Here is a 14,687-nt window from a genome sequence, read left to right on the forward strand (position 1 = left end):
AATAAAAATAAACAATGACAGCATATATTCTAGCTGCTTATCTTCCCCTCCATGTTAATACTTCTTTAATAGTTTTTTTTATCTCTGCAGATGACATCTTCAGCTGCCCAAGTGCTTAGCAGCAGTCCATTCTAAGCACTCAGTCCAACATGGTATTTCATATACCGTGCCCGAGTAATCCGTTTATGCTCAATCACAAGGTTGTCCACATTTCTAGTACTATACTCATGTAAGCACCTATTACTCTTATAAAAATGTGAAAAAATATCTGGGTATATATCATTCCAACATTGATATACAAAAATTGCAGACTGATTATCCCTGAGCTGTCCAACATTCATCACTCTTAAATTTCTGTAGCAGGTCGCTGCATCATTAAAAACTTTCATATATTCGCCAGTTATTCTAACCACTTTATTTTGTAAAATTTGGATACTTTTATAATTACAGTTGAAATTACTAGTCCATAAAACACAATTATATAAAATATAAGGACTAACTATTGTATGCTACAAAAGAACTGAAATTTTATTTTGAAGAAAATTTTTCAACCGACGAGTAACTCCAACTTCACTAGCCACTTTAGTAGCAACTAAATCGCTGTGCCGTTTCCAAGATAAATTACAATCCACATAAAAACCAAGGTATCGCACACAATTTACCTGATTCAATGGCTCTCTATTCAATAAAATTTTTCCACCAAGATCAATCGGTTTTCCCACTACTATACACCATAAAATTAGTTTTACTCACATTAACTGATAAAAGGCTAAGAATAGTGAATATATAAAGTTGAGCCCTTATACTCTTAACCTTTTCTATTGACGATTCAACACAACTAGAAAAAGTAAGAGCAGTATCATCTGCAAACGAAGTAAGGCAAGCACCCGGCAGGTAGAATCTCATCTTATCAACATAAATAAAATAAAGCAGTGGGCCTAGAACAGAACCCTGCGGAACACCATTTTTCATAAAATACTGACCAGAAATAACATCGTTTAATATAACTCTAACAGTAAATCTCTGACGCCCAAACATTCTAATCTACGTAATAAAATAAAATATTAAAATCTACTAAATTCTAATCTACGTTATAAAATATTAAAATCTGCTTCATCAAATGCCTTTAAAATTCACAAAAACTGTAAGAGTAAGTTCACCTTCATCAAGATAAGTATACACTAAATCTGACAGGCACGGCACAGCCTGGGACGTCGTGTGATTCTTTCTGAATCCAAATTGTGTTTCGGAAAGAAGTCCTTTTTTTTGTCAAAAAATCATACAAACGACGGTCCACAATTTTCTCTATTATCTGAGAGTATGATGGTAGGATTGAAATAGGTCTCTTTTGAATTAGGACCGAGTCCGTTGATTTTGAATTGAAAATCAAGTATTTTACAGTAGGGTGCATCCAAGTAATTGAGAGGCATTGAGACCTATTTCCAATGGTAGGATTGAAATTTATTCTCTTTTACAGCCTGGGTATATTTACACTTCTTTGATTTAATAAACTTTTAAGAGCAGAGGTAGTAATAGAAGTAGCCCCGAAAATGTGAACTTAATACCCTCAGTCGTTCTTGGTATATTGCTGAGATGTCTTATTGGCAACCAGAATACTTTGATTTAATTGTAAAGCAACATTTAGTTTTTAAGCATAATGGACAAATTACACAACTGTGGGAGGGGGGGGGGGATGACTTATCCAATAACCCTAAAGATATAGTTAATAGACCATTCAGCTATGCAGAACAAAATGGCTGTCTTAAAATTTTGTTTGGAAGTATATGGAAAATTCTGAGCTAAAGAAAAGTGCCGACTGCCCTCGAAACACTTTTGACTCATTAGAGGGCACTAGAACTTTTAATTTTCAATCAAGTTAGCTCTTTTAAAATATCAGTGATACTACCAGCTATGACAGAGCATCGCTGCTTATTTCCTTATGTGCCCTATAGTGCTTATATGGCTTTTTGATACCTGCATGCACATAGATTTTTTGTTTAATTGAAACCCCTCCTAAACGTTCCCTAAAACTTTCAACTTTAAAGATTCTGCCATTAGTGTCGTTAGTTACAGTAACCGTAGAAGCAGCATTAAATGAACATACACAGTGTCTTCTGCCTAGATCAATATCTACATCGTATGAAGGTATGAAGGTTAAATTTTCAGACAATAGTTCTGTTTTATGGATGACAACCTGCCATCCATATGCAGGTTGTTAAAAGGGCATATCGGCAATATCTTAGGAACAGTTTCGTGTGTGAAATTAAAACTTACAACGCTTGTTGTGGGGGTTATTGAACTAACCAAAGGACAATATTTGCATCATAATACTAATGCTGCTACTCCAACAACTACTGCTACTATTACTATTACTGCTACTAATACTACTGCTACTAAAGCTTAGACTGTTGCTATTAACTGTATTCCTACTACTACTACTATATTTACTGGTGCTAATACTACAACTAATAAATCTAGGGGTATTAAGGTGAAAATGTTTGGCAATATTGTAACTGTATTGAGATAAATCGAAACATACTATGTCCATATAAGTTGTCAAGAGGACGTATCAGCAATGCTTCAGGACTGGTTGATGGTATTAAGTTAAAATTTTCATCGTGTGTATAAGGGGATGTTGAAAAAAAAGTGCTATTTGAATAATGCTACTAATGCTACTATTGCTATGCATAATTACTGAACCTTTCAAAAATGCTGAAAAAATGGATGTCTTAAAACTGTGTTTGGATATTTGTTATGGGAAATGATGGGAGTGGGGGGGGGGCGGATCTCTCAAATCACTTTGATTTTTTAAAGGGCACTATGACTTCCAATTTAAAATCAAATAAGACCCATCTGAATTTAATACGACCACCTATTCCATAGAAACCTTATATGCCCCCAGGGAAAAACTTAAAGCCCTTGCCCCAAGACTCTGGGGGATTGTGACAATCTTAGAAGCATTGGTATATGTTCTTTGGACTATTTTATACAAAATTCCCATCGCACAATTTCAATCAGATGCGGTTGGTGAAAAGAGGGGTTGTTGGGGGGGGGAGGGGCTTCTTGACCTCCATCACTTAATTGGCTCTTAAAAGGGAACGAGAACTTCAAATTTCAACCAAATGAGCCACCTCTAAAGCTTATACAACCATCCCTTTCATAAGTACCTTAAATACACCAGGGACATAACTTGCAACCCTCGCCCTCAGGCTCTGGTGGTTTGTATTAGCCTCAAAATCCATGTAATATGATATTTGGGCTATTTTGAATAAAAGGACTGTCTCAAAATATCCTTTGGATATATCTCAGGAAAACACGACATGTTTGTGTGGGTGTTGGGGGGGGGGGGGGGGGGGTAGCTGTGCTCTGATCATTTTGACTCTTAAAAAGGGCACTAGAACTTATGATTACGCCACTAGACCTTTGAATTTTCAATCAAATTAGCCCTTTTACAAGTTTCTACGACAAAGATTTCAATAAAAACCTTATTTGCCCCCAGGGCATAACTTATAACCCTTGCCCTGACGACTGTTGGGGGAGTGTCCTGCTCAAAGGTATAATTTCCTGAACATTAAACTGCGTGGAATAGAATGAGTATCTCAAAATATTTATTTGATGTTTTTGGGGAAATGGTGGGCGTGGAAGGGGTGTTAGTTGCCTTCCAATCACTTTCGACTATTAAATAGGGAACTAGCCATTTAAATTTCCAATCGAATGAGCCCTTTTTGAAGTTTCTACAACGACGCGTTCTATAACAACCTCATATGCTCCCAGGGCATAACTTACAACTCTTCCCCTGAGGGCTGTGGGGGGGGGGGTGTCATCCTAAAAAACCTAATTTCCAGAACTTAAAACCACCATGAATAAAATGGCTATCTCAAAATTTTGATTGGATATGTTTAGGGAAAAGGTGGGCGTGAAAAGGGGGTTAGTTGCCCTCCAATCACTTTCGACATTAAAAAGGGCACTAGCCCTTTGAATTTCCAACCGAATGAGCCTTATTTTGAAGTTTCTACGACAACGCTTTCTATAAAAACCTTATGTGCCCTCAGGGCATAACTTTCATCACTTGCCCTGATGGCTGTGGGGGAGTATCCCCCTCAAAAACATAATTTTTATCTGGAAATCAACTACGCTGAGCAAAATTGCTATGTCAAAATTTTGTTTGGATGTTTGTCGGAAAATGCCGGGCGTGGAAGGGGTGTTAGTCGCATTCAAATCGCTTTCGACTATTAAAAAGGGCATAAGCCACTCCAATTTCCAATTGAATTAGCCTTTTTCGAAGTTTTTACGACAACTTCTTCGATACGAAGTGCCCTGCTCTAAAGGAAAAAAATAATAAATAATGCATTGTGCCAACATCACTCTTATATGCTCCCAGGGCATAACTTAAAACCCTATCCCTGAGGGTTGTGGGGGAGTGTCCTCCTCAAAAACATATTTTATATCTGGAAATCAACTACGCTGAACAAAATGGCTATCTCAAAATTTTGGTTGGATGTGTTTGGGGGAATGATGGGCGCGGGGGGGGGGCTAGTTGCCCTCCAATCACTTTCGACTATCAAAAAGGACACTAGCCACACTAATTTCCAATCGAATGAGCCCTTTTCGAAGTTGATACGACAACTCCTTCGATACGAAATGCCCTGGTATGGAAAAAAAATAATACATTGTGCCAACATCGTTCTTTACTTAGGCAGCGCGATTGCGCTGCCTGTGATGCAACCATGATCATTTATCATACAGAAAAAAAAACCTTCGGGCTTTTTTCTTAGCTGGTTATAGTATAAAGCGAGCCCCATTTGTAATTAATTTAAAAAACTTTTTCCACAAAATAAGTTTTTCAAAGAAAAGTAAAGAACTCCATTAAACAAAAAATGAGCAAAAATAAAATCAAATAATCTACCGAGCATGAAGCCACCACAAGTCAGCATCGATAAATAAATGAAACCCAAAACGAACAGAAATTACAATAAATAACCGAGTCAAACTTAAAACGAGCAGAAATTAACCTAAGTTGGGCGCAAAACCCCTATGCCTTCCCAAGGCCAGAACAAAATTTGCACTTTACTGAAAAAAATACAAATGAATGTGCATTGTCAGTTTAATATACATATACTGATGTTTAGTAATCAAAATGTTAACATTATTTGATTTATTAAAGTTATAAAAGTAAAAGCATTTATATTTTTTGCACTAAAGTGCAAATTTTGTTCTGGCCTTGGGAAGGCATAGGGGTTTTGCGCCCAACTTTTGTTAATTTCTGCTCGTTTATAGTTTGACTCGGTTATTTATTGTAATTTCTGTTCGTTTTGGGTTTCATTTATTTATCGATATTAATTTGTGGTAGTTTCACGCTTGGTAGATTATTTGATTTGATTTTTGCTCATTTTTTGTTTAATGGAGTTCTTTACTTTTCTTCGAAACACTTATTTTGTGGAAAAACATTTTTTAAATTAATTTCTGTTCGTTTTATATTGACACAGTCTTTTCAGGGACAAACAAAATAATACTTTAAATCTTTTCGTTTTCTAAGACTTTATAGTTTGGCCTGCTATTTGTATGCTGGAGAAAATTGTTTAGCAATTTTTAACAACATACACACTTTTAAAAATATAGACACAAATAGTACTGTTTAATTTAGTTTCATACCTCTTCTAGTTGACCTGAAATGGAAAATTTGATACCATTCGCAAAAAAATCTGTTTACTTTCTTTTATAGTTTGGATACACTTACGCTATTTTTATTTGGTTAAATTTTAAGAGCAGAAATGGGAGGGTTGGCTTGGTAGGGTGGGAGTGGAAGGGGGATTAGTTGCCCTCAAATCACTTTTGACTATTAAAAAGGATTTCAGCCCTTTCTATTTTCAATCGAATGAGCCCTTTTCGAAGTTCCCATGACAACTCCTTCGATACGAAGTGAATACAATAACTTTCTATATAAACCTTATATGCCCCAGGGCATAACTTACAACCCTTGAACTGAGGGCTCTGAGAGGGTTATCATCCTAAAAGACCTAATTTCCAGAACGTTCAACTACGTTGAACAAAATGAATATCTCAAAATTTTGATTGGATGTGTTTTGGAAAATGGTGGGCGTGAGAAGGGCGTTAGTTGCTATCCAATCACTCTCAACTATTAAAAAAGGCACTAGCCCTTTCAATTTCCAATTGAATAAGCCCTTTCGAAGTTTCTACGACAACGCTTTCAATAAAAACTTTATATGCCCCAGGGCATAACTTATAACCGTTGCCCTGAGGGTTGTGGGGGGAGGGGTTGTCATGCTTAAAGACCTAATTTCCAAAACTTTCAACTACGTTGAACTTTTATTTAACTATCTAAAAATTTTGATTGGATGTGTGTGGGGAAAAGATGGGCGTGAGAGGGGAATAGTTGCCCTCAAATCGCTTTCGAATATTAAAAAGGGTACTATCCCTTTCAATTTCAAACCGAATGAGCCCTTTTTCAAGTTTCTACGAAAAAGATTTCAATAAAAACCTTATATGCCCCCAGGCCATAACTTATAATCCTTGCCCTGAGGGTTGTGGGAGAGTGTCCTCCTCAAAAATATATTTTCTATCTGGAAACAAAACGGCTATCTCAAAATTTTTATCGGATGTGTTTGGGGGAATAATGGGCGTGGGGAGGGGGGCTAGCTGCTCTCCAATCACTTTTGACTATTAAAAAGGGCACTAACCCTTTGAATTTCCAATCGAATGAGCTTTTTTGAAGTTTCTACGACAACGCCTTCTTTAAAAACCTTATATGCCCCCAGGACATTACTTAAAGCCCTTGCCCCGAGGGTTGTGGGGGAGTGTCCTCCTCAAAAACATATTTTTTATCTGGAAATCAACTACGCTGAACAAAATGGCTATCTCAAAATTTTGATTGGATGTGTTTGGGTGAATTATGGACGTGAGGGGGGGGGGGGGCTAGTTGCCCTCCAAACACTTTTGACTATTAAAAATGGTACTAGCCCTTCGAATTTCCAATCGAAAGAGCCTGTTTTGAAGTCTCTACGACAACGCCTTCTATAAAAACCTTATATGCCCCCAGGGCATAACTTAAATACCTTGCCCTGAGGGTTGTGGGGGAGTGTCCTCCTCAAAAACATATTTTATATCTGGAAATCAACTACGCTGAACAAAATGGCAATCTCAAAATTTTGATTGGATGTGTTAAGGGGAATGATGGGCGTGGGGGGGCTAGTTGCCCTCCAATCACTTTTGACTATTAAAAAGGGCACTAGAACTCTCAATTTCCAATCGAATGAGCCGTTTTCGAAGTTTTTACGACAACGCCTTCTATAAAAGTATTATATGCCCCCAGGGCATAACTTAAATACCTTGCCCTGAGGGTTGTGGGGATGTGTCCTCCTCAAAAACATATTTTCTATCTGGAAATCAACTACGCTGAACAAAATGGCAATCTCAAAATTTTGATTGGATGTGTTAAGGGGAATGATGGGCGTGGGGGGGGGGAGCTATTTGCCCTCCAATCACTTTCGACTATTAAAAAGAGCACAAGAAATCTCAATTTCCAATCGAATAAATCCTTTTTAAAGTTTTTACGGCAACTCCTTCGATACGAAGTGCCTGACTGAAGAAGAAGAAAAAAAAATCACATTGTGCCCACATCGTTCTTTACTTAGGCAGCCCCGCCGCGCTGCCTATGATATACGTCATCACATAATTTTACTGTGACGTCACATATGATTGTAACCTACGATTACGACTTCGTTCATAATCTTGTATATGAATATGCAGTTTTTGTTAAAGAAACAGTTTTTTTTAATATTGGTTTTTTTTGTGTCTTAAAATGAAGTCTTGACAGCTCTCTATGATTTTCCAGTGCCCAAATAGCTGTGGAGAAAAAAAATTGAAGAAGGGCACATCAGTACTACCCATGCAAAAAAGAGATTTTCCTTGTTATTCAAGCACGGTGACTGTAAGTTTCCTATATAGGGTTTTTGGCGATGGCAATTCTAATGCCGCACTTTTTATTTCGATCCAACATGGTTTCAAAATAATCAACTTTAGGCTACTGTGAGCCCGGATTCACCCTTTACTAGGTTGCAGCTGTCGCTGCAATCACGATACTAACTCAAGTAAAATTAACACAGTAAACCAGAGAAAAGCTATTTTAGGACACGCGTTTACTTGGAATTCCAGCTATGAATTATCCAAGAGAATTCACCAATAGGTGAGACGCAATTTTTATCAGCCGATAGAATGGCAAGTTTAGGCCCAGTCTATTTATTTCCACCATCCTCAAAGAAGCCGATATTTTCAACGATGGATTTTCTAATAGTGCAACAACGTTACTAACTCAATTGAAATTAATACAATAAACCAAAGAAAACTATTTTTAAGACTCAATAAAGTTATTTTTTTCCGGAAACAGAATTTGAATCAAAATAAAGCTTTTTCGGAAATCAGACGGTCGAAAAGTATAACACCTTGCAATGAGGTAATACGTGCAAAAAATATACCTCCAGCAAGACAAAGAGAGAACTACGAAGAGGCTCAGGTTAAAGGGTTCAAGCCAGTTGGGAAAGAAAACACACCCACAGAAAATGAGATAAAATCTATTAATGCAGAGCAGCCGAATAGTTGCAATAATTTAAGCTCAAGACCAAGTAGATAGCTGCAAAAATCTTTTAGCCAGGATATAAGCCAATTTATGAATTATATGGCCTGAAAAGAAGAGGCAAGAGAAAGAAAAGAGGAGGCAGACAGAAAAGAAAAAGAACAAGCTTAGAGAGAAGAAACAGAGCCTAGGAAACGGAAAAAGTAGGCAAGGGAACAAAAAGAGCAGCAAATTATGTGCCTAATTGAAAGAATGTCCTATATGCTGCATTTGCGGTATTATGATATTACTCTAGAGATTTTTAAAAATTCAAAAAAGCCATTTTCAAAAAATTTCAACTTTCCCTGAACATTTTCAAGGACAATTCATAAGCCAAAGGAAGAGGGACAAAGAAACGCACAAGGAATTCAATTACAAATTAAAAGATAAATGTCTAAAATGGTTCGAGTTATAAAAGTATGCAATAATATGAACTAAAGGGAAAACTTCAAGAGGTAGTAAAAAACAGAGTGAAGGAACAATTTTGTTGAAGATATAATATATAAGTATATTGAAAATATACTTAAAACAAAAGATCCCAAAAATGATTAAGGAAACGGCCGAATAGGGGAGTAAGTGAACCGAAATAAGAAACAAAGTTTGGGACACAGAGCAATCCTGACATAAAACGTATAACAAAAACAAGCACCGTTACACAGAACAAAAAGTACATTTTAGCACAAGCAAGGGCAGTCAACTTGTCACAACTGTGGTCACAATTGTGGCAGTCAACTTGTCACAATTTGGATTTATGTTATTAGTACTAATACCATCAATATCAATAGAAGAAGATCTCAAATGATTAATTGTATTTTCAATAGCATCTATTGACACTTGAATAATAGGGCCTTGATGAAACAAAGGTAAAAATTTCACAAAATAGCTGGAAAGAATGTAACTGTACAATAAAATGAATTTTGGAAAAGACTGAATTTTTGGGAACATTTTTTATGGAAAACCATAACAATCTGAATTAGATGTCATTTCACTACAGTATAGACCATTATTTTCCAGCTTGTCAGAATCAATATCCTTGGACCTCTCCTTCTTAGATACTTTAAATTATATACCCTTAGAATGAATGTGTGTAAGGTACTTATTTTATTCAGTCTTTTTTCCCCTTTATATCTGTAACACAGCCTAAAATGAGCCTTGCACTAGATACGCATCTATCTGCAATATCACAGGAACGGCTAAGAGTATTAAGCTTGAATTGTGTGGGCACGTTGCGAAGGAAATTGAACTAAATCAAAATACACTATGTGCATCCAAAGTTGTTAAAAGAATGTATTTCTGATATCTCAAGAAAAGTTAAGGGAATTGAGTTGAAACTTTCAGGACATAGTCTACCCTCAGCCGTTTTTCTGATATCATAGGTATGCCCTTTGCACAGGATTGGATGTGCATGGTATCTTCTGATTTAGTTTAACATGTCCAAAAATGTTCCTTGAAGTTCAGTGTAATACCTTGAATTTTTCCTGGGATATTGCACAGACACCCCTTTGACACACGCATAGTTTATTTTGATTTAGGTCTATATCCCCCTCATCCTTGGTTACTATTTGTCTTTGTTTAAGGTTGTGACACAGTGGGTACTAGAGTTCTGTTAGCCCCAAAGAACCCCAAAGATTATACTAATTTTCAACCAAGATATTTGAATATTTTCCCCCTTGCCCAAGTCAATTAAAACTAACATGAATCAATTTTAAAAACCAAAGATGAGCAGAAATGAAGTCAAATATTTTTTTAAGCGTGAAACTACCCTAAATAACTATCAAACAGTCCGTGGTAACGAACTGCAAGTAAGGAGCGACCCGGCTCAATGGTAACCGAAACTCTAAAAAACGGAATTTCGATACCAATAGATACATCAAAAGAATCAGATTTTAATGCTGATTTTAAATACATAAGTTTCATCAAGTTTAGTCTTAGCCATCAAAAGTTACGCGCCTGAGAAAATTTGGCTGATTTTTGAAAAAAGGGGAAAAACCCCCTAAAACCTATAGAACCTTAATGAAAATCACACCATCGTATTCAACGTATCAGAGAACCCTACTGTAGAGCTTTCAAGCACCTATCTACAAAAATGTGGAATTTTGCATTGTTTGCCAGAAGAAATATCACGGATGCGTTTTTTTTTTTTTTTTTTTTTTTTTAAGAGAACCCTACTGTAGAGCTTTCAAGCACCTATCTAAAAAAATGTGGAATTTTGTATTGTTTGCCAGAAGAAAGTTCACGGATGCGTTTTTTTTTTTTTTTTTTTTTTTTTTTTTTTTTTTTTTTTTTTTCAGGGTGATCGTATCGAACCAGTGGTCCTAAAATATCGTGGGAGGGCTCGTTGGAACGGAAATCAAAAGTTCTAGTGCTCTTTTTAAGTGACCAAAAAATGGAGGGAAACTAGGCCCCCTCCGTCGCTCATTTATTCCAAAAGTCACCTAATCAAAATTTTTAGATAGCCATTTTATTTAACATGGTCGAAAATATGATAACCACGTCTCTTAGCATGACTTAATCCCCCAGAGTCCCCGGGGGGGAGGGCTGAAAGTTATGAACTTTACCCAATGTTACCATATAGTATTGGTTATTGGGAAGTATACAGACGTTTTCAGGGGGGATTTTTTTCTGGTAGGTGGGGGGTGGTTGGAAAGGGGTTATATGGGAGGATCTTTCCTTGAAGGAAGTTTTCATGGGGGAAGGGACATTGCTATGAAGGGGGCGCCAGATTTCCCATCATTATTAGAAAAAGATAAGAAATTACATAAAAAAAAAGTTTTTCAACTGAAAGTAAAACTTAAAACTTAGAAACTTAAGTCAAAACTTAAAACGAACAGAAAATATAACGTATATGATTGGGTTCACTCCCTAGTCAATACCTGGCTCTTTAAGCCAAAGATTTTTTAGTACTTTCATAAGAACTATTTATTGGAATTAAAGGCCTTTGTGATTAAGTGGTCATTTTTAAAGAATTGGAACAAAATTCGAACTTTAGCTTAAAGAGCAAAGTATTGACTAGGGGGCGAACCCCCTAATATAGGCTACGTATTAAAAATCTATGAATATAGAAGTTCGTTACGTCAGTTAATTCGTAAGTTACGTATATTTATTACTAATAAAAACGTTCGTAAATAAAATTAAACAAGTTTCGAGAAAGCCATTTAACCAAATAAAAGTAAAATTAATATGCAAATTTTGTTTAAATTATTCATGTACGGTGAGCGAATATCAAAACCTGCATTAATTCAAAAACGTTCAAAAATTAAATAAAAAAACAAGTTTTTTTAACTGAAAGTAAGGAACGACGTTAAAACTTAAAACGAACAGAAATTATTCCGTATATGAAAGGGGATGTACCCTCCTCAACGCCTCGCTCTTTACGCTAAATTTTATTATAGTTTAAAAAAAATAAAGTTGTGAGAAAATCAAACTTTAGCGTAAAGAGTGAGGCGCTGAGGAGGGGACAGCCCCTTTCATATAGGGAATAATTTCTGTTCGTTTTAAGTTTTAACGTTGTTCCTTACTTTCAGTTAAGAAAACTTTTTTTTTTATTTAATCAATAATAAAACGAAACCTGAAACAAACACAAATTACAGTAAATAATAAAGTCAATCTCAAAACAAGCAGAAACTACCACAAAGAGGAGTAAGGCTAATGCCCCCTATCATAGGCAGCGCAATAGCACTGCCTAAGTAAAGAACGATGTTGGCACAATGTATTATTTATTGTTGTTTTTTTTCATACCCGGGCACTTCTTATCGAAGGAGTTGTCGTAGAAACGTCGGAAAGGGCTCATTCGATTGGAAATTTGACTCGCAAGTGCCCTTTTTAATAGTCAGAAGTGATTGGAGGGCAACTAGCCCCCCTCCCCCACGCCCATCATTCTCCCAAACACATCCAATCATAATTTTGAGATAGTGATTTTGTTCAGCGTAGCTCATTTCCAGATAGAAAACATGTTTTTGAGGAGGACACTCCCCCACAACCCTCAAGGCAAGGGTTTTGAGTTATGCCCTGAGGGCATATAAGAACGATGTTGGCAAAATGTATTATTTATAACTTTTTTTCCTTTAGAGCGGGGCACTTCGTACCGAAGAAGTTGTCGTAGAAACTTCGAAACGGGCTCATTCAATTGGAAATTGGAGTGGTTTGTGCCCTTTTTAATAATCGAAAGTGATTGGAAGGCAACTAGCACCCCTTCCACACCCATCATTTCCCACAACACATCCAATCAAAATTTTGAGATAGACATTTTGTTCAGCGTAGTTGATTTCCAGATAGAAATTACTTTTTTGAGGAGGACACTCCCCCACAGCCCTCAGGACAAGGGTTGTTAGTTATTCTCAGGTGGTATATAAGGTTTTTATAGAAGGCGTTGTCGTAAAAACTTCAAAAAGAGGTTATTCGATTGGAAATTCTAAGAGCTAGTGCCCTTTTTAATAGTCGAAAGTGTTTGGAGGGCAACAAACCCCCCAATCACGCCCACCTTTTCCCCTAACACATCCAATAAAAATTTTGAGATAGCCATTTTATTCAACATAGTTTTAAGTTCTGGAAATTAGGTCTTGAGGATGACACCCCCCCACACCCCTCAGGGATAGGGTTGGAAGTTATGCACTGGGGGCATATAAGGTTTTTAGAGAACGCGTTGTCGTAGAAACTTCAAAAGGGCTAATTCGATTTGAAAATGCAATGGCTAATGCCCTTGTTAATAGTCGAAAGTGATTGGAAGGCAACTAACACCCCTTCCACGCCCACCCTTTCCCCAGACAAATCCAATCAAAATTTTGAGATAGCCATTTTGTTCCACGCAGTTTAAAGTTCAGGAAATTATAAATTTGAGCAGGGCAATCCCCCCACAGTCTTCAGGGTAAGGGTTATAAGTTATGCCCTGGGGGTATATAAGTTTTTATTGAAATCTTTGTCGTAGAAACTTCAAAAAGGGCTCATTTGATTAGAAATTCAAAGGTCTAGTTCCCTTTTTAATAGCCGAAAGTGATTCGAGGGGAACTAATCCCCCTCTCACATCCACCTTTTCCCCAAACACATCCAATCAAAATTTTGAGATAGCCATTTTGTTCAGCAAGTTGATTTCCAGATTGAAATTATGTTCTTGAGGAGGGAACTCCCCCCAAGCCCTCAGGGCAAGGGTTGTAAGTTATACCCTGGGGGCATATAAGGTTTTTATAGAAAGTGTTGTCTTAGAAACTTCAAATAAGGCTAATTCGATTGGATATTCAAATGAATAGTGCCCTTTTTAATAGCCGAAAGTTATTCAAGGGGAACTAACCCCCCTCTCACAACCACCTTTTCCCCAAACACATCCAATCAAAATTTTGAGATAGCAATTTTGTTCAGCAAGTTGATTTCCAGATTGAAATTATGTTCTTGAGGAGGGAACTCCCCCCAAGCCCTCAGGGCAAGGGTTGTAAGTTATGCCCTTGGGGCATATAAGGTTTTATAGAACATGTTGTCGTAGAAAGTTCAAAAAGGGCTCATTCGTTTGGAAATTGAAATGGCTAGTGCCCTTTTTAACAGTCGAAAGTAATTGGAAGGCAACTAACACCCCTTCCACGCCCACCATTTTCCCAAACATATCCAATCGAAATTTTGAGATAGCCATTTTGTGCAACGGAGTTTAAAGTTCAGGAAATTATACCTTTGAGCAGGATACTTCCCCCACAGTCTTCAGGGCAAGGATTATAATTTATGCCTTGGGCCATATAAGTTTTAACTGAAATCTTTGTCGTAGAAACTTGAAAAGGCGATCTTTCTATTGGAAATTCAAAGGGCTAGTGCCCTTTTTAACAGTCGAAAGTGATTTGAGGGCAACTAACCCCCCTCTCATGCCCACCTTTTCCCCAAACACATCCCATAAAAAATTTGAGATAGCCATTTTATTCAACGTAGTTGAAAGTCCGGGAAATTAGGTCTTTAAGGATGGCAATCCCTCCCCCCAAAACCCTCGGGGCAAGCGTTGTAAGTTATGCCCTTGGAGCATGTAAGGTTTTTATGGAAAGCGATGTTGTAAAAACATGAAAAAGGGTTCATTCAATTGGAAAGT

The sequence above is a fragment of the Artemia sp. Qi Xiang Cuo genome, chromosome 18 (genome assembly GCF_049724085.1).
Source record: "Artemia sp. Qi Xiang Cuo chromosome 18, ASM4972408v1, whole genome shotgun sequence".
Lineage (NCBI taxonomy): Eukaryota > Metazoa > Arthropoda > Branchiopoda > Anostraca > Artemiidae > Artemia > Artemia sp. Qi Xiang Cuo.